General features: G+C 38.8%; 1 long non-coding RNA gene and 1 other non-coding gene across 2 annotated transcripts; one reads left to right on the plus strand and one right to left on the minus strand.

The window, feature by feature from the left end:
* The first annotated feature begins 16,770 nt into the window (after positions 1-16,770).
* LOC121213434 (small nucleolar RNA R71) lies at positions 16,771-16,877 on the plus strand. Its single transcript, XR_005908816.1, has one exon. It is a non-coding gene; the product is annotated as a small nucleolar RNA R71 (small nucleolar RNA).
* A 6,516-nt stretch (positions 16,878-23,393) lies between these two features.
* LOC121212382 (uncharacterized) lies at positions 23,394-25,618 on the minus strand. The gene is made up of 2 exons (XR_005907459.1): positions 25,555-25,618; positions 23,394-23,556 (listed from the first exon to the last, which is right to left on the minus strand). It is a non-coding gene; the product is annotated as an uncharacterized lncRNA (long non-coding RNA).
* Between the last annotated feature and the right edge of the window lie 1,375 nt (positions 25,619-26,993).

Below are 26,993 nucleotides of genomic sequence, written 5' to 3' on the forward strand. Positions count from 1 at the left end.
TACTAAATTCTCATGGATTCAATATACCATTACCATGAAATCAACAACCAAATTCATAGACAATTTAGGAAAATCACATTACAATTCTCATATTCAAGCAAAGACCATGGCCGAATGCACATATGACCTCATAACAAAAATATTGAACCTTTGGTTGCCCAATTAGCTTAACATCCATCAAATTTTTAAATCAAGAAGCTCACCTCATCTATAATCAACTCTCAATGCCCTAAGGCATCAAAAACAACATCAAAGAAATACAACCATCCATGGCCGAATGTCCTAGCCGAATTGTTTTAACCATGAGTAACATAACAAGCATAGATCGTGTTTATGGATATACCGTGGCCGATTCAAGCTAATCACCTCCAAAATCATCAACCATTTTCGTTGCATATAACATATATAAACATGAATAAGTTTCATATAATCCCTTAACACATTAATTTCTTTCATCAACAACCTTTTCCTTGAACACTTTCTCATGACCGATTGCTCATGTTATCAACAAGATTCAAAGTTTAAACATGGGCTATTTAAAACATGCATGCATCTCAAAGACAACATCAAACATACCTTAGTCTAACCACCACCATAGCCGATTTTTCTCAAGCCTTTTTCCCCTTCCTTTCCTTCCTCTATTCGGCCAAGGATGTTCAAGAATGAACTCTTTTTTTTTTTGTTTTCTTTCTTCAATTCACGGCAACAAGGGGGGGGGTGAGACCATGTACTTTTTTTTTTTTTTTTTTTTTTTTCTCCATCACCCTTCTTTCATTATTTAATCACCATGCTTATTATTTTATTATTCTTAACATGCATCACTAGCATAACATGTTGGAGACATGTTTCCACCTATAGCATGGCCGGCCACTACATATTAGGGAGGGGGAATTTGACATGCAAGCCCCCTTTTTCTTCCACATGCACTAATAGGTCCTCATGCATTGACCTATCACATTTTAAAATTTTCTCATATAAGTCCTATTGACTAAATTCACATGCAATCGACTAAATCGAAGCTTGAAATTTTTACACATTCATGATTACATATTCTAGACAATAAACATCACATTCAAACCTTTCGGTGACTCGGTTTAGCGGTCCCGAAACCACTTCCCGGCTAGGGTCAATTTTGGGCTGTCACAACTCTCCCTCACTTAAGAAATTTTCGTCCTCGAAAATCTTACCAGTAAATAGGTTTGGATATCGTTCCTTCATCGAGCTCTCGGGTTCCCAGGTTGCTTCCTCGATCCCGTGTTTGAGCCACAACACCTTAACCAACGGAACCCTTTTGTTTCGCAACTCTTTCACCTCACGAGCTAGGATACATATCGGTTCTTCTTCATAACTCATATCGGCTTGAATTTCAACCTCTGATGGGTTAATTATATGCGACGGATCAGATCGATAGCGTCGAAGCATCGAAACATGAAAGACATCGTGAATCTTTTCAAGCTCAGGGGGCAAAATCAATCTATACGCAACTGGCCCCACTCGTTCGGAGATTTCGTACGGCCCAATGAATCTCGGGCTCAACTTGCCCTTACGGCCAAACCTAAGTACCTTTTTCCAAGGCGAAACTTTAAGGAACACTTTATCTCCCACCTGATATTCAATGTCCTTCCGTTTCAGATCCGCATACGATTTCTGACGATCTGTGGCTGCCTTCAAACTTTCACGGATTACTTTTACTTTCTGTTCAGCATCTTTAATCAAATCAACTCCGAAAATTTCACTTTCACCAAGCTCGGTCCAAAACAATGGTGTACGGCATTTACGACCGTACAAAGCCTCGTAAGGTGCCATCTTAATACTTGATTGAAAACTATTGTTGTAAGCGAATTCAATCAAAGGTACATACCGTTCCCATGAACCACTAAACTCAAGGATGCAGCATCTCAGCATATCCTCGAGTATCTGAATTATCCGCTCGGATTGACCATCGGTTTGGGGATGAAAAGCGGTGCTAAAATGCAGCTGGGTACCCAAAGCTTCTTGCAATTTCTTCCAAAATCGCGAGGTGAATCTCGGATCTCTATCCGACACGATAGAAATAGGTACTCCATGTAATCTCACAATCTGAGAAACATACAACTCGGCTAGTTTATCCAATGAGAAATCCGTACGCACGGGATAAAGTGAGCCGACTTAGTCAGCCTATCAACAACAACCCAAATCGCATCCTTCTTACTTGCGGACAATGGCAGTCCGGACACAAAGTCCATTGTGACTCGGTCCCATTTCCACTCGGTATCATGATCGGCTGAAGTAACCCTGAAGGCACTTGATGTTCCGCTTTCACTTGCTGACATATTAAACATCTCGAAACAAAGTCGGAGATGTCTCGCTTCATACCATGCCACCAAAATCGACGTTTCAAGTCGTTGTACATTTTCGTGCTCCCCGGGTGAATTGACATTCGGCTACAATGGGCTTCGTTCAGGATCATCGGAATGAGTTCCGAATTCCTTGGAACGCACAAACGACTTCTAAACCTCAAACAACCATCATCATCAATCTGAAACTCCGATTCCTTGTTTGGAACACACTCAGCTCGTTTTGCAACTAATTCATCATCGACTTTCTGAGCTTCATGAATTTGATGAGTCAATAATGGTTTGGCTTTTAATTCAGCTACTAACACATTGTCAGGTAGAACAGACAAGTGTACATTCATCGCTCGCAAAGCAAACAGTGATTTCCGGCTTAAGGCGTCCGCAACCACATTAGCCTTTCCCGGGTGGTAATCAATGACAAGCTCATAATCCTTCAACAATTCAAGCCAACGTCTTTGTCGCAGATTCAAGTCCCGTTGAGTCATCAAATATTTGAGACTTTTGTGATCCGAAAACACATGGCACTTCTCACCAAACAAATAATGTCGCCATATTTTCAATGCAAACACAATGGCGGCTAGTTCGAGATCATGGGTCGGATAATTTCTCTCGTGTGGCTTCAATTGTCTCGACGCATAGGCCACAACTCGACCTTCTTGCATCAATACACAACCCAACCCGAGTAGGGATGCGTCACTATAAACGACAAACTCTTTACCCGATTCGGGTTGCACCAAAATTGGAGCTTTAGTCAGATGAGTTTTCAGTTGATCGAAGCTTTTCTGACATTTCTCCGTCCATTCGAACTTAACATCCTTCTGAAGTAGCTTCGTCATTGGTGTGGCTATCATCGAGAAACCTTTGACAAATCGTCGGTAATAACCGGCGAGCCCTAGAAAGCTCCGGACTTCGGTAACGTTTCTCGGAGGCTTCCAGTTAAGTATGGCTGAAATTTTGCTCGGGTCAACCCGAATACCCGATGCGGATACCACATGACCCAAGAAGCTAACCTCTCTTAGCCAGAACTCACACTTACTGAACTTAGCATATAACTGCTTATCCCGCAAAATTTGCATCACTAGCCTCAGATGCTCAGCATGTTCGGCCTCATCTCTTGAATAGACCAAGATGTCATCAATAAACACAACTACGAACCGATCCAAGTACGGCCTAAAGATCCGATTCATCAAATCCATAAACACCGCAGGGGCATTAGTGAGCCCAAACGGCATCACTAAGAACTCATAGTGACCGTACCTCGTTCTGAAAGCAGTTTTGGGTACGTCCGAATCTCGAATCCGTAACTGATAATAACCCGATCTCAAATCTATCTTTGAAAACACCGATGCTCCCTTTAATTGATCGAACAGATCATCTATACGCGGTAACGGATACTTATTCTTTATCGTCACTTTATTCAGTTGACGATAGTCAATGCACAACCTCATGGTTCCGTCCTTCTTTTTCACGAACAATACTGGTGCACCCCAAGGCGAGAAACTCGGTCGAGCGAAACCTCTATCCGTCAATTCTTGCAACTGAGCTTTCAACTCTTTTAACTCAGTTAGTGCCATACGATACGGAGCGATCGAAATTGGCGTAGTTCCAGGTACAAGCTCAATTCCAAACTCTACTTCCCGAACAGGTGGCAAACCCGGTAACTCTTCAGGAAAAACATCCGGGTATTCACAAACCACCGGCACCGATTCGGGTTTCTTTTCTAACTCCTTGTCATCAAGTACATACGCGAGGTATGCTTCGCACCCTTTCCTTACATATTTCTGGGCCAACATTGCTGATATTACAGCTGGCAACCCCCTTAAGTCCGCAGACTCAACTCGGATTATTTCGTTATTTGCGCACCTCAAATCGATAGTCTTGCTTTTGCAATTCACAACCGCATCATGCGCGGTTAACCAATCCAAACCAAGAATAACATCAAACTCGTCGAACGGCAAAAGCATCAAATCAGCCGGAAAACAGGATTCTCGGATTAATAGAGGGCATCTCTTACACACTTTATCAACAAGTACGCATTGACCCAAAGGGTTTGATACTCGAATTACGAGCTCAGTAGACTCAACAGGTAGAGTCTTACTGGTTGCTAAGGTTTCGCATACATATGAATGAGTAGAACCAGGGTCAATCAATGCAATCACATTAGTATCAAAGAGAGTGAAGGTACCAGTGATGACGTCGGGGGAGGATGCCTCCTCTCGTGCGCGAATGGCATATGCTCTAGCAGGAGCACGGTTCTCGGCGCGATCGGCCGTATCAGAAGCCCCCCTCTGACTACCACCCCTGCCTCCAAAAATTCTCGGTGGTCTACCTCTAGATGTCACTCCACTAGGTCTTGCACCTTGAATCTTATTCTTCTCATCCAGCTCCGTGCAATCTCTAATGAAGTGGTCCTTCGAACCGCATCCGTAACAGGCCCTGTTAGTAGACTTGCCCCAACATTCACCTAGGTGTCGTCTTCCACATTGGGGACATTCAGGTTTCTCGTGCCGATTATTGCCCACACTAGCTACCGAAGTAGCTCGGGAGCCCATCGATGGTCTTGCCCTGATGGAAATTCCCGTAGTCGCCCTCGACTTACTAATGTCCTCCCTGAACTTCTTCACAGCTGAGAACGGAGCTTTACCCGTCGATCTTTTACGATAATCTCTAGCTTCAAATTCAGCCTTCCTCTTCTCCTTTCCAAGTTCCTCCGCCTTGCAGGCTCGTTCGACTAGTGTTACGAATTCCTTTATTTCCAGAATACCCATTAGTAGCTTTAAATCTTCGTTCAATCCTTCCTCAAATCTTTTGCACATAGCAACCTCATCAGCTACGCACTCCCGGGCATACCTACTAAGTCTTACGAATTCATGTTCGTATTCAGATACAGTCATACGGCCTTGCTTGAGTTCCAAGAACTCCTTACGCTTCTGGTCAATGAACCGTTGGCTAATAAATTTCTTCCGAAATTCCGTTTGAAAGAAGTCCCAAGTTACTCGCTCGTTCGGGACTATGGAAATCAATATCCTCCACCAATAGTAGGCTGAGTCTCGCAACAAAGATACAGCACATTTTAGACATTCATCGGGTGTGCATGACAATTCATCGAACACCCGAATGGTGTTATCAAGCCAGAACTCGGCCCTTTCGGCATCATCAGTTACTATGGCCTTGAACTCCTCGGCCCCACGCTTCCTAATCAAGTCTACAGGTAGCTTACTCAGCCTCACAGGATCAGCGACTGACGGCCTTACAGGCTCTTGGGGTGGGTTATTCAAATTTGGGAATTGTTGGACAGCCGGGTTGGCTCGGGCATATTGCGCGACCCACTCATTCATCATGGTAAAGAAGGCTTGTTTAGCCCCCTCACCTTGATTATTCGCAGATGACTGGGGTTCAACAGGCGGCGTCCCTTGTGCAGGAGCAGCCGCTACGCTCTCAACGTCATCCGCTAGGGTTCTTTCTTCACCGGGATCCATTTACTAATCAAGACAAAAACATTTCAACCGTCAGAAGTCATCACCCTTTTAAACATTAACATTATGGCATGTATAGCTAGACTCATACGTGCTATGGAAGTCCTAGAACCGACTAAACCATAGCTCTGATACCAATGGAATGTAACACCCCGAACCCGAAACCGTCATCGGGGTCGAACACGAGGTGTTGACTGGCTTTACCCTCTTACAAAATTTATTTTCCAGACACTGCCCAATCTGTGTACTAGTCGTTTTAAAATTCATATCTTGAGTTTCGTAACTCGAAAATCAGTTTCGTAATTTTTCCCAGAAACTAGACTCATGTTCCCATCTATGTATTTTTTTCTAGAATTTTTGGTTGGGCCAATTAGTACAGTTTATTAGTCAAAGTTCCCCAAGTTGCAGGGGTCGACTACACTGACCTTTTCCCATTACGACTGGGATATCTCCCTGCACGGGGCTTCAATACTGTTGCCGTTTGTTTCTATGGAAACTAGACTCAGAGAGGAATCTGCACATATATGGTACGACCCCTAATTATCTCTGGTTAATTTATAATGAATTTCCAAAGTTGGAGCAGGGAATCCAGAAACCGTTCTGGCCCTGTCCCACTAAAATCTGATTATCTCTTAATATACTGCCCATATGATCTTTTCGTTACTTCCTCATGAAAACAGACTCATCGAGCTTCGATTACATAATTTATTCATCAATTAATTCCACTCCTACTATTTTTAGTGATTTTTCAATCTCATGACACTGCTGCTGCCAGCATCTGTTACGAAAGTAACTAGGTCCATTTCATGCCTACCCTCGATCCAACTCAATCGAACATTCATGCCATTTTCGCATGGCTTAAAGTTTACATGCCATAATTCAAACACAACGTACTAGCTTATACATGCCAAAATGATCTTCTAAGCACACTAAGAAGAAAGTACCAAAACTAGCTATCTGGTGTGATGACTTCGTTGACGGCCCGACCCCGCAAAAATTGATGAGTCCTAGCAACCTATAATGGGTGACAAGGAAACACCGGGTGAGTTTATAACTCAGTAAGTCATAAGCAATGCTCTACTATACATCAATAACATTATCACAAGAGGAATAAAATGGAATGAGACAATTTACTCCATCCATACCGAACCATACCATAGTTCCACCAACCTACCGATTCAATTTCATATCAATTCATGCCTTCACAATTCATATACTCATCAATAGGACATTGAAGCATTTTCATAAATCAATTTATTTTCGTTACAATCAAACCACAAAACGGCCTTTCACCCATCCTACGATAAATTTTTATGTACGTGACTTCAAGTATAGTTGTCACATAGGTTCAACTTACCGAGCTCAACACCAAGTATACGCATAGCACATATTAGCCATGTCCTCAAGACACTTACCCGATCCGCTGTCCGCGATCAGCTCAATAGTGTCGCACACATAGTGTCCATAATGATTCACGAATGTATATTGAGCCCGCACACTCAGTGCTATATAATCAACTCGCACATTTAGTGCCACGTAATCAAATCGCACACTTAGTGCTACATAGTCAAACCCGCACACTTAGTGCCGCATGGTCAATTCGCACACTTAGTGCATCATATTCATTTCGCACACTTAGTGCAACAAAGTAGAATCGCACACTTAGTGCTGTACAATTTAATCCCGCGCACTTAGCACCAATCTCATGGTCATAAATGGTTATCCCGCACATTTAGTGCCGAGATCAACAACTCATTACATCTCACCTCATTTATTTCATTCAACAATTTCATCATCACATACGTACATGCATATATATATATGTACATTTATTCATTCCATTCAGCATCAATACACAACATTATGACCATTGAAATAATACCAACTACATGCTTAATGACTTACCTCGTGTTGGGTAAGACGGTTCCAACTCGGCTACTCGATAACCTTTTCTTTGCCTTTGCTCGATTCACCTCCTTTAGCTCCTTGAGCTATATCAATAATTTAACTAGTTTAACCACCTTGCTAAATATTTACAATCCAATCTCACATGTATATGTATGTTAGTATATTCGGCTAATAATCTCATGCAACTACCAAAGCCGAATCAACTAAATATACTTATGTATACACACATATATCATCATCGAAATCACCTAAGCTTAGACATCGATTTTTAATTTCAAGTAAGTTGCCGAATGCAACCTTACTAAATTCTCATGGATTCAATATACCATTACCATGAAATCAACAACCAAATTCATAGACAATTTAGGAAAATCACATTACAATTCTCATATTCAAGCAAAGACCATGGCCGAATGCACATATGACCTCATAACAAAAATATTGAACCTTTGGTTGCCCAATTAGCTTAACATCCATCAAATTTTTAAATCAAGAAGCTCACCTCATCTATAATCAACTCTCAATGCCCTAAGGCATCAAAAACAACATCAAAGAAATACAACCATCCATGGCCGAATGTCCTAGCCGAATTGTTTTAACCATGAGTAACATAACAAGCATAGATCGTGTTTATGGATATACCGTGGCCGATTCAAGCTAATCACCTCCAAAATCATCAACCATTTTCGTTGCATATAACATATATAAACATGAATAAGTTTCATATAATCCCTTAACACATTAATTTCTTTCATCAACAACCTTTTCCTTGAACACTTTCTCATGACCGATTGCTCATGTTATCAACAAGATTCAAAGTTTAAACATGGGCTATTTAAAACATGCATGCATCTCAAAGACAACATCAAACATACCTTAGTCTAACCACCACCATAGCCGATTTTTCTCAAGCCTTTTTCCCCTTCCTTTCCTTCCTCTATTCGGCCAAGGATGTTCAAGAATGAACTCTTTTTTTTTTTGTTTTCTTTCTTCAATTCACGGCAACAAGGGGGGGGGTGAGACCATGTACTTTTTTTTTTTCTCCATCACCCTTCTTTCATTATTTAATCACCATGCTTATTATTTTATTATTCTTAACATGCATCACTAGCATAACATGTTGGAGACATGTTTCCACCTATAGCATGGCCGGCCACTACATATTAGGGAGGGGGAATTTGACATGCAAGTCCCCTTTTTCTTCCACATGCACTAATAGGTCCTCATGCATTGACCTATCACATTTTAAAATTTTCTCATATAAGTCCTATTGACTAAATTCACATGCAATCGACTAAATCGAAGCTTGAAATTTTTACACATTCATGATTACATATTCTAGACAATAAACATCACATTCAAACCTTTCGGTGACTCGGTTTAGCGGTCCCGAAACCACTTCCCGGCTAGGGTCAATTTTGGGCTGTCACACATGCATGTCTTAGTTGTTAGCTTGAGTTCTACCTAGCCCATGGTCTAAATCTTGCTATGTGATGGAAATGACACTCGGCCATGGATGCATCATTCTTGGTTGATGTTTGATGTTGTGGTGATGAGGCATGAGGATGAGTTAAGATTCGGCCTAGGTGGAGTTTGTGTTAATGCCATTGCATGCTAAATATGAAGCTTGTTAATGATGCATGTGATGGTGGCTTGATGATTCTTGAACCTCCTTTTTAGCATTTTTGAGTGAGCACATGAAATAGGTAAAGTCTACCTTAAAGGCAGATGCTGACAGCAGCAGTGATGTAGATTTGGAAAATCACTAAAAATAGTAGGAATGGAATTAAATAGTGAATAAATTATGTAAACAAACCTTGATGAATCTACTTTCATAGGAAAGTAACGAAACAATTATACGGATAGTATGTTAAGAGATATTCAGGTTCTCGTGAGACAGGGCCAGAACGGTTTCTGGATTCCCTGTTCCGAATTTGGAAATTCATTATAAATTAACCAGAGATAATTAGGAGTCATACCATATATGTATAGATTTCTCTCTGAGTTTAGTTTCTATAGAAACAAACGGCATCAGTATTGGAGCCCTGTACAAGGAGATATCCAAGTCGTAATGCGCAAAGGTCAGGGTAGTCGATCCCTGTAACATGGGAGACTTTGACTAATAAACTGTACTAATTGGCCCGACCAAAAATTCTAGAAAAAAATATGTAGATGGGCATATGAGTCTAGTTTCAGCGAAAAATCACAAAACTGATTTTCGAGTTGTGAAACTCAAGATATGATTTTTAAAGTGACTATTACGCAGATTGGGAGTGTCTGGAAAATTTTTAAAAGTCTGTTAACACCTCGTGTTCGACTCCGGTGACGGTCTCGGGTTCGGGGTGTTACAGAAAATAATAACAAGATTCGTCTTAGGTTTCATTCCCCTTAGGTATTTAGGGAATTTAGTTCATAACTAAATAAGAAAACATCTCAGAATAATAAAGAATACAAAACATAAAGAAAACGCAAAACTCCTGAAGGGGAATTGAGGAGAGATCTTCAGTCTTGATGATGAATCCGACTTCTAAGATGAATCAATCGGCTTTCTTGGGGTAATTCCTTGCCTCCTACTCTTTCCCCATTTTTCTTCCTTCTCTAGGGTGTATTTATAGGCTTTGGAACGCCTAAAAGCCCTCAAAATTAGCCTTTTCCAAATTGGACTCAACTTGGGCTCGGCAGGGACACGCCCGTGTGCAATTACTTCAGGCCGTGCTCGAGCCTGGAAAATTGACACGGCTGTGTGGTCTGCCCGTGTGAGGAGGTCCAGGCCATGTTGATTTCGTCCTCTGGCCCATTTTCTCCGTTTTTGGCCCATTTCTCATTCCTTTCGCTCTCCTATGCTCTCCTAAGTGTAAAACATGAAATTAAAGCATTTGGAGCATCAAATTCACCAATTCTAATGGAAAATCATCCGTAAAATGCGTTAAACATGGGGTAAAAAATGTATAAATTACGGTTTATCAAATACCCCCACACTTAAGCATTTGCTTGTCCTCAAGCAAAATTCTCAACTCATAATCAAAATAAATTCTTCTCAACTTATAATTTCTATCGATAATATCTCAGAATAATCCATAGGTAATCATACATTGAGAGTTCAACTAAAAGAACATAAAAGTTTCAAACATTCTAAGTTGAGTATTTAATCATGCAAACATAGGTGTCTCTCCTCATTTAAGTAATTACCTTTGATTCAGAATATCACAGAGTTTCCCATCCTCACTACAGATTCACTCAAATCACTCGAGGTGTTTAAGTACAATAAATGAAGCACTCAATAGTCAATAATGAAAAGTCATTACCATAGGCTTGCATGAAAATCAAATCTCCACCACTATAATTTAAGAAGATACATCAATCAAAAGGTCTTTAGAGGGTTGTAATGAGGTTTGGTTAGGGGGTGTGGTCACAAGCTAAAAGAAAGGGTTAGAATTGAGATTGAATTGAAAAATTACCTAACTAGAAAAAGAGTTAATCATCACTTGAGTACAATAGAGCTTCTTCTCAAACTAATGAATTTGACTTCTGAAGCTTACAAATAGAAGATCACTATTAATATGTATACATGTTTTTTTTTTATTTCTAAGAACATATTAAATTACAGAGTAGAATAAAACATAGCTAAGTAACTATTTCAATTCAAATCTCGACAAAAAGGAGGCTTAAATTAATTTAGGGGATTTCAACAATAATGGGTTAAAGGTTAATATTAAGGGTAATACAAGAAATGGCTTGTTAGGCTCAAGGGGGTTCACTAGGAGTTAATTGTGGAGGTAGGCTTTTCATGGCGTGAGTGGGTTAATCCTAAGTGCCTTAATCATTTTGACATATCAAATCAAATGGTGCGGTCTCAACATGAATAATCAAGAAAGCTCTAGAATAACAGTTCACTACTAACACACTCAAGCAATAATAAAAGTGAGCATGAAAGAATTAATAGATGCTCAAAAGGCTCAAAAATATCACAAAAATTATGGCTTTTTGATGTTTAAAACTTGTGAATCCCAACTCAAAGTAATACCTAAATTTTGGGGAAACAACCTAAAACTTTAAATTCTTAAAAATTAACTTATCATGCTTGATTCTCTAATGTCGTAAAGTTTAAACAATCAATTCATAAATGCCTATATTTTAATTCAAGATATATCAATCAAAATCATAAATCAATCAAAATTTATCCTAAATATCATATGAGAGCTTTTCAAGATAACAAGGCAGTCATTCAAGGATTTTTCTGATAATGAAATAAATACCCCCCACACTTAAGATGTACATTGCCCTCAATGTACAAAGACATATATTAGAGTATAAAAATAAGATAGGGAGAAAAGTGAAACTTCCTGTATGATGAATTCCTCGAATTGGAGTTCTGGAGAGTAATCGGTTCGAAAGTGGAGGAGGATACTCCAGCGGCCATAGAGGTTCATTAGGCCATAAGTCCTGCGCCAAAAGGATATTATCTCTAGTGGTAGCTATGGTCGTGGGCGAGTAAGACATGGCAGTCGTGGAGAACCTTTCCCGGTGGTGTTTTAGTTCCTATGTGATGATGGGCTTAAGAGCTCTATATAACTGTGATAAAATCAGGAACTTTTTAGGGGATATTAGGAAGAATAATTACTCAAAAATAAATAACTGAAATTAATAATTAAAAATAAAATTTCTAAAATCTAATAAAAATAAAAAAGTAGTTTTAATAAAAATTCAAAACATAAAATAATAAATAAATGTTTTTAAACATCTTCATCGCTGGATGGTTCGCGAGGTGGGACTGGCGATGAGATGTGGAGGCGCTGACAAATCTGTTGTAGAGTAGCATCAATGTTGTCAAATCGTTGAAAATATTATTACTCGAATCAACTGAGGCACTTAGAGATGTCAACATATGAAGCCGCCGCATGAACTAGATGAGAGAGTGGCAGTGGCTGGGATGGTGGGTCCTCGTGCTGTGAAGGGACATCATCAGGAATGCCTTTGTAGGCCTCCTTCTCGATGGATTGGGCGAGACGGTATTGAGGAGGGTAGGTTCCTCGGTGCCTCTCAATCATCCTCATACTAAGCATGCTCGAGATGCCTTATGGAGATATCTAGCCAATGAGGGTAAAGGATGATTCTTGGGCCGTGGTGTTGAGGAGCCCAAAGTGTCGAGCCAATCACGTCACATAGGGGCCAATGGAGATGACCCCCTTCCTATGCCGCTCCATCTGGTGTTGAATTGCGAGGGCAATGAAATAGGCTAGGTCGATGACGTGCCCGTGCGACATACACCATAAGAAGTAGGCGTCGTGAGTGTTGATGACGACAATGCTCTCTCGCCTCCCTATAATCGTGTGAGCCAAAATGGCATGTAGGTACATCAGGGATGGTGGTTCAACTGATGCCTTGGAGTGGCTAGGATTGTAAAAGGCTACACCAAGGGCCAAAGTGTGCCAGCACTTCGAGGGAGAGAAATGTATGTGGTGAGTGAGAGCATGTAGTTCATTTTCCTCCTTGAACTCCTCCGTATATTAGCCTAGTGCAGCACCAAATTCTGGGACGCTTAGCTGTCTGACTAACCTGCCTAGGCGAAATTGGACCATGCCGGGATCATCGTAATTTGTCATTACAATCTGAAGATGGAACGTTGAGCATAGTTCCATCGTGAGCTCGAGGTATGTTGGTTCGATGATCCCAAAGAATAGCTCCCAAAGGTCAGTGGTTAGAAGGGCCCGAATCCCATCAGCCATCTGAACTCGTTCTACGCCAGCCCAGTCGATGTACGGCCCATAATTAAGGGTCGGGCCCGAAGTATTTGGGAAAGCTCTTCTTGGGGCCCTCGGGGGAACTACAGGAGAGGGTGACTAATTTTCATGGTTGGACCCGTGAAAGATGACGCTCCCTTCCTCTTCTTCAAGGTAGGTACGATAGTTTTCTTTTCTCATGAAGACGGCATTAAAAACCTGTAATAAAAAGAATAATAATAGGTAAACGAATTCGAAGAAGTAAAATGCATGAATTTGAACTAACTATTTCAGCCAAGACTACTAATATGAAGCAAACTGAACCACAATAACAATGAGAATGAGAATAGAGATGTAATGGGTCTGAGGTTTTCCTAATCTTAATTTAACACGAAATGTATGATAACTAACCTAGGCATGCAAATTAAATGATAGATATTGGCATGGTAATAGCATGAGAATAAGCATAGTAATGTCATGGGTATGAGGTGTTCCTAAAAACTTGATTTAACATGAAATGTATGATAATTAACCTAAGAATGCAAATTAAATGATAGAAAAATGAAAAATAGTTCAAAAGATATAAAGATTATATTGATAATATGCATTAGAAATAAGTAAAATAGAAGTGAAAGGAGTAAACAAATGTTAAGGGAAAGAGATTGAGCGTCAAAAATGAAGTGGGAAGTGGCGTACGGGCATGGCAGGGAGGCCGTGTGGAGTTGCAGCGGCTAGGGTTAGGGTTTTTCAATGGGGAAGAAAGTGAATAGTGCAGGGTATTTATAGATTTGGGGCCAACATGACCAGGGCACACGCCCGTGTTTCCCAATTTCAGCTCGTGTGATTCGCGAATTTCGAATTTGGGCACGTCTGACATTTAGTACACGCCTGTGTTCCTTGGGCGTGTGGGTGCACATGGCCATGTCACACGGTCGTGTCTGGCGTTGTTTTCTTCTCCCACGCCTGTGTGGGAAATCCCCAAGCCCGTGTCAATCTAACATGCTCGACCACGGGTGTTAGACACGGGCGTGTCGCACGCTCGTGCTAGTTTCTCAGTTTCAATCACGGGTCTTCCACAAGGGGGTGTCGCACGCCCGTGTTGTTTTGACAGGCTCGACCACGGCCATGTAGCACGGCCGTGGCATTTTATCGTAGATCGTGTTTAGGGAAATCATTGCTCTATATTCACACGGCCATAAGCACGCCAGTGTGCTTGGCCGTGTCTCTATGGAAAACCTGTATTAGAGAGCTCCGTTAGTAAGGTAGATGTTGAAGACTAAATTTTTAAAAAAGTTAATACAGTTAGTGCTCGGGTTGCCTCTCGAGAAGTGCTTATTTATAGTCTAAGCTTGACTTACCTCTCCGTTGAATAATCATGGTGGTTTGAGGAGTTTATACTCCTCATTCCTATCATCAATCTCATCAAAATAAGGTTTTAAACGGGTGTTGTTTACCTTAGAAGTGCCGAACTAGGGGTGCCTTACCTCGACCGTACTGAATGAAAAGATACTACGTATAGTAAGAGGGATTTCTTCATTCGGTGTGGTTACGAAAATGTGGGGATCTGCGGCATCTAATAAGACTCTATCTCCAATCTTAAGTTGATTTGGAAAGGTATTGAGCTCGTTTTGTCGAAGATTCAGTTTGTCGGGTGTTCTTGGTTTATGCGTCCGCCATTCATCGACCTCCTCGATTTGTAATCTTCGATCTTCATGAACAGGTCCTCTACTATTGCTTGAGAATGACTCGTGTGCTTCCTTCAAACTCATTTCCTGTAAAGTAGGTTGTACCATATTGTCAGCTCTAAGAGAATGGGTTAAACGATCACCTTCAATTCCCGATGTGTTGCCAGAATTGCGAGCTTGAAGGGTGATTGTTTCATCTCCCACGCGGAGTGTGAGCTCACCTATGCCAACATCAATAATCGTTTTAGCAGTTGCTAAAAAGGGCTTTCCCAGAGTTAAAGGAGTGTTGATATTATCCTCTATATCTAGAACAAAAAAGTCAACAGTAAATATAAATTTATCGATTTTAACTAGTACATCTTCAATAATACCCCTAGGGAACCTTGTAGTTTTATCTGCTAATTGAATGCTCATCCCAGTTTGTTTGGGTTTCCTGAAACCTAATTACTTAAAGATTTTGTAGGGCATGACGTTAATACGACCCCCTAAATCAGCTACTGCATTATTAACATCTAAACTACTAATTAAGCAAGGAATTGTAAAACTCCCTGGATCTTTTAGTTTGTTCGGTAGTCTATTTTGTACAATAGCTAAGTAAACTACGTTTAGCTCCACGTGCGATGCCTTTTCCAACTTCCGCTTATTTATTAAAAGTTCCTTTCAAAATTTCATTTCGTTTGGCATCTGCGATAGGGCTTCAATAAACGGTAAGTTAATATGTAATTTTTTTAAGAGTTTAAGGAATTTACCAAATTGTTCATCTGAACGGTCTTTCCTTGTCGCGTTGGGGTATGGCACACGAGGTTTATATTCGACGATCACCATTTTGTTTTTATTGTTATCTACCTCACCTTGACCCTTGCTTACCACAGTTTCTTGCCTCGGTTCTGGTTTAGGCTCAACAACTTCTTCTTCATCTTGAATATTAATTGCGTTGAGCTGTTCCCTTGGGTTGGGTTCAGTATTACTTGGCAAGCTGTCTTGTGGTCATTCGAAAATTAGTTTGGAAAGCTGGCCTATCTGAGTTTCGAGCCCTTGGATCGACACTTGTTGATTTTTAAGTGCTGTATCGGTGTTCTAGAAACGCGTTTCTGACTCCAAAATAAACTTTGAGAGCATCTCTTCAAGGTTTGGCTTCTTTTCCTGTTGGTAGGGTGGTTGTGGTCTTTGATTTCCTTGACCGCTCCATGAGAAATTGGGATGGTTCCTCCAACTTGCATTGTAAGTGTTACTATATGGATTGTTTTGAGGTCGAGGATTATTACCCATGTAGTTTAATTGCTCGTTATCCATGTTTTGGCCATAAGGTTGGTATTCCGAATGGCTTGTTCCACCTCCACTTGCTTCGCACTACATTACTGGGTGAACCTGTGAAGAACTAAGAAAACCATCAATCTTTTTATTTAAGATTTCTACCTGATTAGAGAGCATGGTGACTGAATCGACATTATAAACGCCGGCTGCTTTCGTTGCCTTTGTTGTCATGACTTGCCATTGATAGTTATTCAGTGACATCTCCTCTATAAACTCATAGGCATCTTCAGGTGTTTTATTATTGATGGTTCTGCCAGTAGCTACGTCAACCATTTGTCGAGTCGAAGGATTCAAGCCATTATTGAACGTTTGAACCTGTAGCCAAAGTGGTAACCCATGGTGAAGGCACCTTCTCAAAAGGTCCTTGTATCTCTCCCATGCATCATAGAGTGTTTCTAAATCCATCTGCACAAAAGAGGAGATATCATTACATAATTTAGCCATTTTAGCCGGCGAAAAATTATTTTAGTAAAAAATTTTCGATTATTTGTTTCCAAGTAGTAATTGACCCTCGTGGTAACGAGTTTAACCATTGTTTAGCTTTGTTACTCAATGAAAAAGGGAATAATCGAAGACGAATGGCATCATCAGAGACACCATTAATTTTAAATGTATCACATAGTTCTAAGAAGTTGGCTAAATGAACATTAGGATCCTCATCCTGCAAACCATCAAACTGAACAAATTGTTGTATCATTTGAATAGTGTTAGGTTTTAATTCAAAAGTATTTGCTGCTGCAGCAGGTCTAACTATGCTCGATTCAGTTCCTGTTAAAGAAGGTTTAGCATAATCATACATAGTGCGTGGAGCAGGATTTTGATTAACCACAATTGCAGGAGGTAGCTGATTGCCTTGGTTTTCAGCCATCTCTTCGATTAGGGGTTGAGTATCGTCTTCTTGTTTGATTAGTTGATTGCCTTATTTCTCCTTGATTTCTGCGAACTGTACGATCAATTTCTTCGTCAAAAAGTAATGGCCCTGACTGATTTCTTCTAGTCATAAACTATAAAAACCTGTCAAGAGAAGGAAAAAGTAAATTAATAAATAATAATAATAAATTAAAGTGCACGAAAAATAAATGGCTAAAGTACTAAAAATTGAGTGTTCCTAATACTTCAATTCCTTGGCAACGGTGCCAAAAACTTGATCTCGTGATTTCGTGATATGTTTTAAATATTTATAATTACTCGTTCTTGAACTAACTATTATCGCGATGTAGGCAAGTGTACATATCGAGCAGTAGTATAGTTTTAGCAAGACCAGATTGTCGAACCCAAAGGAACTTAAAGTACTAGTAAAACTGTCTTTTTATTATCTAGCTTAAGAATAAAGAGTTTTTTTTTGTTTTAACTAACTAATTATCTAAACTAAGAACGCACAGAGAATGGAATTGGGGAATTGCTTTTGGAAAAATCGATTGAATGAAGACAATACCTAAAGAAAAATCCACCTAGACTGTACTTCCTATTTTGGCTTCAAATCGGATGATTCATTCATTTAACTTGTTCCGTAGAGATCCCTAAGTTATGTTATTATCCCTATTCAAGACTAATAACGTCTAATCCCTAGATTGAATAACCGAGACTTTTCTCTAATTAACACTCTAGGGTTGCATTAACTCGATCCATGGATCCCCTTATTAGGTTTCACCCTAATCCGGCAAAATCTTGTCACCCTATGTCTGGGCGGGCAATCAACTCCGCTTAATTATGACAATTGTACTCTTAAATAGGGTCTATTCCTCCTCTGAATAAGAGCTTATCTTGAATCGGTATCCTGGGATATCAAAACAAGAATTAAGAACACATAATTAAGAACAAGTCAAATATTTATCATACAATTCAGAAAATAATAACAAGATTCATCTTAGGTTTCATTCCCCTTAGGAATTTAGGGAATTTAGTTCATAACTAAATAAGAAAACATCTCAGAATAATAAAGAATACAAAACATAAAGAAAACCCAAAACTCCTGAAGGGTAATTGAGGAGAGATCTTCAGTCTTGATGATGAATCCAGCTTCTGAGATGAATCAATCGGCTTTCTTGGAGAAATTCCTTACCCCTTACTCTGTCCTCCCTTTTCTTCCTTCTCTACGATGTATTTATAGGCTTTGGAATGCCTAAAAGCCCTCAAAATTAGCCTTTTTCGAATTGGACTCAACTTGGGCTCGGCAGGGGCACGCCCGTGCATGATTACTTCAGGCTGTGTTCAAGCCTGCCAACTTGACACGGTCGTGTGGTCTGCCCGTGTGAGGAGGTTCAGGCCGTGTTGATTTTGTACTTTGGCCCATTTTCTCCGTTTTGGCCCGTTTTTTGTTCCTTTCGCTCTCCTATACTCTTCTAAGTGTAAAACATGAAATTAGAGCATTAGGAGCATCGAATTCACCAATTATAATGGAAAATCATCCATAAAATACGTTAAACATGTGGTAAAAATATGTATAAATTATGGTTTATCAATGAACAAGAGCAAATTTTTGAAAAGAATTCCAATCTGACATCGCTAGATTCGGCCATAACGTCTAGGTCGGGTTTGCAATGTTACAGACATGCCCAAATTCACTCTACATGGATGACACACACATGTAAAATGGGTCATGAGGAGGTTGCTTCTGATCCAATTGAAAATGGATCAAATTGATGGACAAGTCTGCTAGATAATTAGGTCACCAAACTGTCCAACAAATGACTTAGAAACCATCCCACAAGCTTTGGCCTTGAAACCGTCCAACCCTTGCTTCATTCAAGCATGATTTCATGCTTGAATCAAGCAACCAACATCCATTACCTTCCACAAAAAATGGCAAGCCAAGCAAAGGAGTGAATAGGGGGATTTTTCACACTATTTTTGGCCAACTCATCCACCAATCTTTACTATAGATACCCACCTCCATTCCTCATTTTAATCATCCTTTCACCCCTTAATCATCCCTCATTTCATAATAATTTTTTTTCCTTTCTTCCCACGTATAAGCATCCATAATCCCCTTCTCCCTTAGCTAGCAAAACCTCGAGAAGATACTCTCTTGGCTGACAACCTTGAGAAGTAACTTGCAAAAGAGCAGTAGAAAGATTGGAGGAAGCTAGTTCAATCAAATTCTATAGAATTTTTGAAACAATCAAAGATTATCATTCCTTATCCTTGTTACTTTTAATCATGTTTTCAATGTGTTTTTTGTCTTATCATCAACGAAAGTAGCTTAAATTTGTTTAGTTAGAATGGTTCCATTAATTTAATAAAGTTCATTTAAATTGTGTTTATGATGTTTTGTGCCTCAATCATTCATGTTTACAATTAAAATCCAGTATGTATTTCATTATACGTGACTGAATGCATTAGAATTAGTTGAGTAATCCTAACCAGATGATAAGAAATGGACACAATAATTGAAAAGTGCATGCTTAATTTAGATCTTATCTCGACTAAATTAAAGGTTCATAATAACTTGAAAGAACTCTATTATCTTGCATAGTTTTTAGGTTTATGTGATTAAATTATTTCAAACCTAACCCATCCTATTACTTCACATAAATTCTAAGAAACCCTTAGTTGAATATGAACAGTAAAATGCATGTTTTTCTAAGTAGAAGTTTTTGAAAGGAATTAATTTTGGTTTCAAACTCATGAAAGATAGAGTTGCCTTGGATGTTATTGTTACCATGCATGAATTAAGTTGCTTCTCAGTTGCTACAGAAATGAGATCATTCGTCACTGACCAATGCACATGGTGTACCAAACTTAATGAATATGTTCTTTCTCAATTTTCTCACTGTTGATTTTGTATCATCTGTAGGTAAAGAGATAGCTTCAACCCATTTCAAAACATAATCTACAGCCAAGAGAATGTATTGATTCCCAGAAGAATTTGGAAAAGTGCTATGAAATCAATCCCCCATACATCAAATAATTCTACCTCAATTATCCCTGCTTGTGGCATTTTGTCCCTTTTTTATATATTCCCAGTTCACTGACATCTATCACACCCCTATACGAATTCATAAGTTTCTCTATTCATAGTTGGCCAATAAAATCCTGATTGTAACACTTTTTGGGCTATCTTTTTTTTCCACTGAAATGCTCTGCATGGAGATGTATGATATCCTTGTAAAATATTGCCTTGATTGCCTCTGAACATACTAATGTCTGGAGTGTGAATACAATATTAAAATATAGAATTACGAGGTGGTATTCACAAGTATATAGATCTATTTGTAATATAGTTTTACAATGGAGTGGGTAAGTACTTTAAGGATTGTACCCAAGGGAGGGGAAGGCTAAATTAATTTTAACCTACACACTAAAAGATCTAGTTAATACTTTAATCAAGTTATAGTAATAACAATAAAAAAAATAACATAAAAGAAAACTAAATTTCAAAAGATAGAAAAAGTAGAAGGAATCAAATCTGATAATGGATGGTTAGCTTGCTTCAACAATCCTAATCAACTATCGTTCCGGGTTCCTTATCAACCAACTAGTTGCTTCCCTAGTAGAATCTTTCAATCTTTCACTAAAAATGAGTCAGGAAGGATTACTTATCTTCTGACCTCATAGTCCAAACTGGCTTGGGGTGAAGCTGTCACAGATAGGCAATACCAATTTTGGGTTAATTCCGACCTTGATAACTTCTCGAGGTTATCAGGCCTAGGGATTGTTTCCCACTCTTCCTTTCCCAAATAGTTTATCTGTTGAGTAACCCTATAGAACAGTTAATAGATCACGCCTCAACTCACTAATCTCTCATAGAAGTTCCTCATGGCTTTCATAAAAAACATGGAATGGATGTAAGAATAAAACATGGTGAATGAATTGAAGTGTAGAGTTTAAGAAAAGCCTGATTTATATAAATAATAACAAGAATCCCCAGAAATTGATCATCTTTACAAATTATATCTATTGAAGGAAAACAACAAACAAATAAACTAAACTCTGAAAAACCTAAGAAAGAAAGAAAACTAAGTCTAATGAAAAAATCTAGGTTAATGGAACGAAGTCCATATCATGTGCCAAATGAGCCTCTTTATAGCCTTCAAGTGGCCATCATTCTTAACCCTAGGTTAGTTAAAGTTCCTGAGCTTTAGATTCAAACCAAAACGTCCCTATTTCGTATTTATTTTCCATCCCAGAGTCCATGTTGCAACACAACAGGGTGTGTGTCGCAACATAGAAGTCATTATGCTCCTTCTTGGGATGTATTTAGGAGTATATCATGAAACCCTTAGTCAATGCTGCGACATCGAAGGCAATTCCCTATTTTCCACATTATGCTCTCTTTGTTGTGACATCAGACCTCCCGTGTTGCGACATAGCGCCCAGTATCAACCTAAAATGCCTTTTAATGGTCTCCTACACACTCACGAAGAATGTTAGCTCTCCCTTAGGCCTCATTCAACCTTTAAGGTCAGTAAAAGACTCAATTGGCACACTTTATTAGATATAAGTAAAACTAAAGAAACTTAACTAAAATGTAAGAAAAATGCTAGTATTCAGTCTTCTTAAGTGTGAAAACTAGTTTAATTTGCTACATCGAATTATAACAGATCAAACTTTCCAACACTTAAGTCATTACTTGTCCTTAAGCAACTTAAACAAAGACAATAAAATAAGGACCCTTGAGAAAATATGATAAATGTATTGACTTTGGAGTATATGATATAGGCATTTCATATTTACAAACAATCTTAACATGATGAGTAGTTGACTTACCACTTTTGACCCAAACACTTAAGTTTAGTATGTTACAAAGTGTACAAGTATTAAGGGTCTCATTTGTAGGAATCCACCAATAGATCATACAAGTATTTTGATTATCCGAGAAGAATACAACTAGACATTTATGCTTATGTTAAATGTAATGTCCATCTATGTATAAGGATATTTTAGGTCACATAGGACTTTTTAGCTTGTAACATACTGAAGCTTAGGACAAAGATGAAAGTAAAAAACAACAAGCATAAAAATTTGTTACAAACACAAAAATAGTTTGGCATGTTGTATTGGTCCCTATTCTTCCCCCTTAGTGACCTTTACCCGCTCACCACCTTTTTCTCCTTCTCTCACCTTCCTTATATCTCCACATAGGAAATCATAGCATGACATACAAACTACGGCTAGCCTAAGAGTTCTTTGTGCACCAATGAATGAATTATTCTTTCTTTTATGACTTTGTGACTTTTTTCTTTTTCAATACATCTCACTCAATAATGTTTTTTTAGCTTTTCAAGTACTTATTCTACTCATAATAATTTTCCTTTTGCATTTTTCTCTTGTTTTGTACTTTCAGACTAACCTATAGTTCCCATATCATACTAATCCTTCCTTTTTCACTAAATTTTTACAAACTCAGCCAAGATGTATCTACTTAACCTTTAATACATATGGCCAAACATTTGTACTCGTGCAATGTTGGACCAAAGAAAATGGCAAATACAAATTAACATTTTCAAGCTCGGGGCTTGTAATGGGGTTCATCAAGAAGTGTGAATAGGCTCAAAAATTGTTACTAAAAGTGAAATATAACTAGGACAACTTTTTAGGACTGGATGTGTTCCAAACTATAATAGCCGATTTTTAGTGAAATCGAAACAGTGGTTTCGAGACCACAAATTTGATGAGTAAATTATTTTTATTATTTTTATTATTATTTTAGTATCTATGGAATGTTAGTAATGTAACACCCCAAACCCAGCCTGGAAGTTTGGCTCGAATTTTGCGTGTCACATTGAAGTGTTTTTCGAAAACCATGTTTCCATTAAAAACCCTTCTTAATAATTAAAAACTTATACCCTTTTTAAACCTTGTTAGAAAACCTCAGCTAAATAACATTCTTAACAACTTTGTAAAAATCTTGGTAGTTGCGAAAGCTTAATTTAAAAACAATTGCGGATACGTGATGTTTTGAACAACAGTAGTTGCTTTGGAAGATCGTGTTCTAATACTAGCAATTATAAGAACAATAAATAAAATTCCAAATTTGAAATCCAGAAAATTACAACGGCTTTACTACAACTCACACAAAACATTTAAAAGTAATAATCGAAACTATACAATAAATAGTGTATGTGGCTTCCCCCGAGCCCCTCGTAGCTCCGATCTGTCTAAGGCTGGAAATTACCTGAAAGGTTAATAAACGGGGTGAGTTTACGAAAACTCAGTGTGAAATCCCCTACTATAAAAAGGAACAGTCAGTCATATAAAAGAATTAAAAATGTAGCCCCAGCCTTACTTACAGTTTCAGTATCAATTGGGCCTTAGCCCACTATAACAGACAGTACCAGATGGGCTTTAACCCATTACAGAATAAGAAACATTATCAGAACTAGAATCAGAATCAGAATCAGAATCAGAATCAGGTGACAGAATCAGAATCAGAATCAGTATCAGGTAACAAAATCAAAATCAGAATGTGAATGCAATCCCAACCCAATCCAGCTGTATACACCCCCGTACCAACCCTACACTCCATGTGGGGAATAACTAAACCCACCCAGCCCTACACTCCATAGTTGTAGCATTACTGCCAGAACAGATATTGTGACAGATTCACCAGATACAGATATTTGTGGCATAGCCACCAGAATCAGATAATGTGGCAAAGCCACTTAACAGAATACATGGCACAAAGCCATCGATAACTGTAATAACTTCGGCACATAGCCATCAGTGACGGGAATATAACTGGCACACAGCCTTCAGTAAATATGATCAATACAGAGTCGTCAACAAATATGTTAGGCACATAGCCACAGGTAAATACGTTTGGCACGAAGCCGTAGTCAAGATGGCACAAAGCCGTATTTAGGTTGCCACAGAGCCATCGATAAATAGTCTATAATCGGCACAAAGCCCACAATATCGATAAGAAGCCCATAATAATGGCACACAGCCTTCGGTAACATGATCGACACTCAGCCATCGATCGGTCCACAGTCGTCTCGGGCGACCCGTGCGACCTTAACAGATCAAATCTTCCTCCGTACGAAATCCCAACCCATGCAACATATCATGTATGCAGAATGTCATGCCCATATTTGAATCAAACAATTACAGTCAAGTCATTCATATCACCAACATATATTCACAATCAAATCTGTCAACCGCACAATCCAAGTCAGTCACTTGCCCACAAGGGCAAAACAGTCATTTAACATCCAAGGGGCAAAATCGTAATTTTACCCCACGAAGGTATCTCGGTAATTCTACCCTACAGGGGTATTTTAATATTTCTACCATACAAGGGTATTTTGGTAATTCTACCCTACAGGGGTATTTCAGTAATTCTACCTTACAGGGGTATTTCGTTAATTCTACCTTACAAGGGTATTTCAATAATTGTACCTTATAGGGGTGTTTCAGTAATTCTACCCTATAGGGGTATTTCAGTAATTCTACCTTACAAGGGTATTTCAGTAATTGTACCTTATAGGGGTGTTTCAGTAATTCTACCCTACAGGGGTATTTCGGTAATTCTACCCTACAGAGGTATTTTAGTAATTCTACCTTACAGGGGTATTTCGATAATTTTGTAAATCGAGGGTAAAACGGTAATTTTGTAAATTGGGGGTACTTTGGTAATTTTACAAGTTGAGGGTATTTTAGTAATTTTACAAATTGAGGGTATTTTAGTAATTTTGCAAATTGAGGGTATTTCGGTAATTTCACAAATCAGGGGTATTTTGGTAATTTTACAAACCAAGGGTATTTTGGTAATTTTGTAAACCAAGGGTATTTTGGTAATTTTACAAACTAGGGGTATTTTGGTAATTTTACAAACTAGGGGTATTTTGGTAATTTTGTAAACTAAGGGTATTTTGGTAATTTTACAAACCAAGGGTATTTTGGTAATTTGGTAAACTAAAGTATTCTAAACAGAGATAACAATATAAATGGGCCTAAAGCCTTTCTCGGCCCAAATGGGCTCACACGCTCGTGTGGCCCTTTTAGCCCAAATCTAGCCACAGATATGAGATTCACCTAGCCTAGTCCAGTATTTACTACACAATCAAACAACTTATCCAATTGGGCCCGTAGGCCCATTGGGCCCACATGGCCCCTTTCGGTCCATCGCGGCTAAAGTAGCCATCCTACAGCTAGAGTAGTGAAAAATACACACCTGATTGGAGACTGGAGTTAATCCACGCTCCGAGCACTCTTAGCCGACGCCCAACCCAACCGAGCACGCCACAAAGCGAAAGGGATCAGCCAAGAAAGGTACCTTTACTCTCCTCATGGTTCTCTCTATTTAAAGCCAACTTTGCATCCACTCTTATGTTAGCTTCCCGATGTGGGATCCCTCCATCATCAGAGTTTAAATTCAACACCGACTCTTGCCACCCCCTGTTAGCAAAATAAATGCTCTTTGCTTGCCATGGGATTCGAACCCATGCCTCCCCTTAAATGCTCCACACGCTACTTGCCACTAAGCCACAAGGCTTTTTGTGTCACAATTTCTCCAACAATATTCTTAAGGCCTACCTACTACACCCAGGGTTTGATTCACCTTAAACCAAAATTTTTGCTAGAGTCCAGGTTTGAACCCAGGACTTCTCCAACACTTCCCAGCACACTTAACCACTAAAACAAGCCTTCAACTACGAAATTTTCACGCACAATAGAATATTATAAGCTGCCTTCAACCGCTCCCATGCTCAAGGCCCAAAACTTCTAAGCCCAAATTCATTAAAAATTTAGCTACCCTTTCGTGGTGAAAGGGGGTACCTTCGGTAGCCTAAGACGAAGCAGCATGCTAGGGTCATCTCTAGCAAGGCTCAACTTAGAAATTTTCATTAAGAAATTTTGACGTTTGCATGCTTAATTAAATGAAAAGGACTAAATTAAAAAAAGGTGCAAAACTGGAGTTCTAGTAGCTAAAGGTGTTAAATAGCTATGAAACTTAAATATAAGTGGGCTTAGATGGTAATTAGACCATTTATAATGTTAGTGGAAAAAGATGGGCATGAATTAAGTGTTTGATGTTAATTTGGTAAATTAATAAATAAGTTAAATAAAATAATACAAACAACGGTATCATCTTCTTTAGTTGATTTTTCAACTGAAACTTGAAGGAGAGAAAGCCATATCTAGGTTAGACTTTCGACTAAGCTATTCCATTGCATGTAAGTATAATTTTTTTCCCGTTTTTAATGATTTTTATGTTTTTGGTATCGTTGTAGCTCAATCTAGCTAGCCTAGGGATCAAATTCCAAAGTTGTTAAAGATATAGGGATTTTCAATGAATTTTCTTACCTGATTCTTGGTGTTTAATGAAAGATTATAAGTCCTTCTTGAGAACTAAACTAGTTTTGTAAAGTGATTTTTGATGAAAATGTCATTTAGGGACTTATCTGCAAAAGTAGTAAAAGTCCATGGTAAATTTGTGAAATGATGATTTGTATGGATTCATATAGATCCCTAGAGAAATCATCTAACTTGAGAAAAGGATGAAAATGCTTAGATTTCAATTTATGAGTTTAAGGACTAAATTGTGAAAAGTTAAAATGTTAGGGACAAAATAATAATTCTGTAAAAAAAAGAAATATGGACTGAATTGAA

Source organism: Gossypium hirsutum, chromosome A13 (assembly GCF_007990345.1).
Source record: "Gossypium hirsutum isolate 1008001.06 chromosome A13, Gossypium_hirsutum_v2.1, whole genome shotgun sequence".
In the NCBI taxonomy this organism is placed as follows: Eukaryota; Viridiplantae; Streptophyta; class Magnoliopsida; order Malvales; family Malvaceae; genus Gossypium; species Gossypium hirsutum.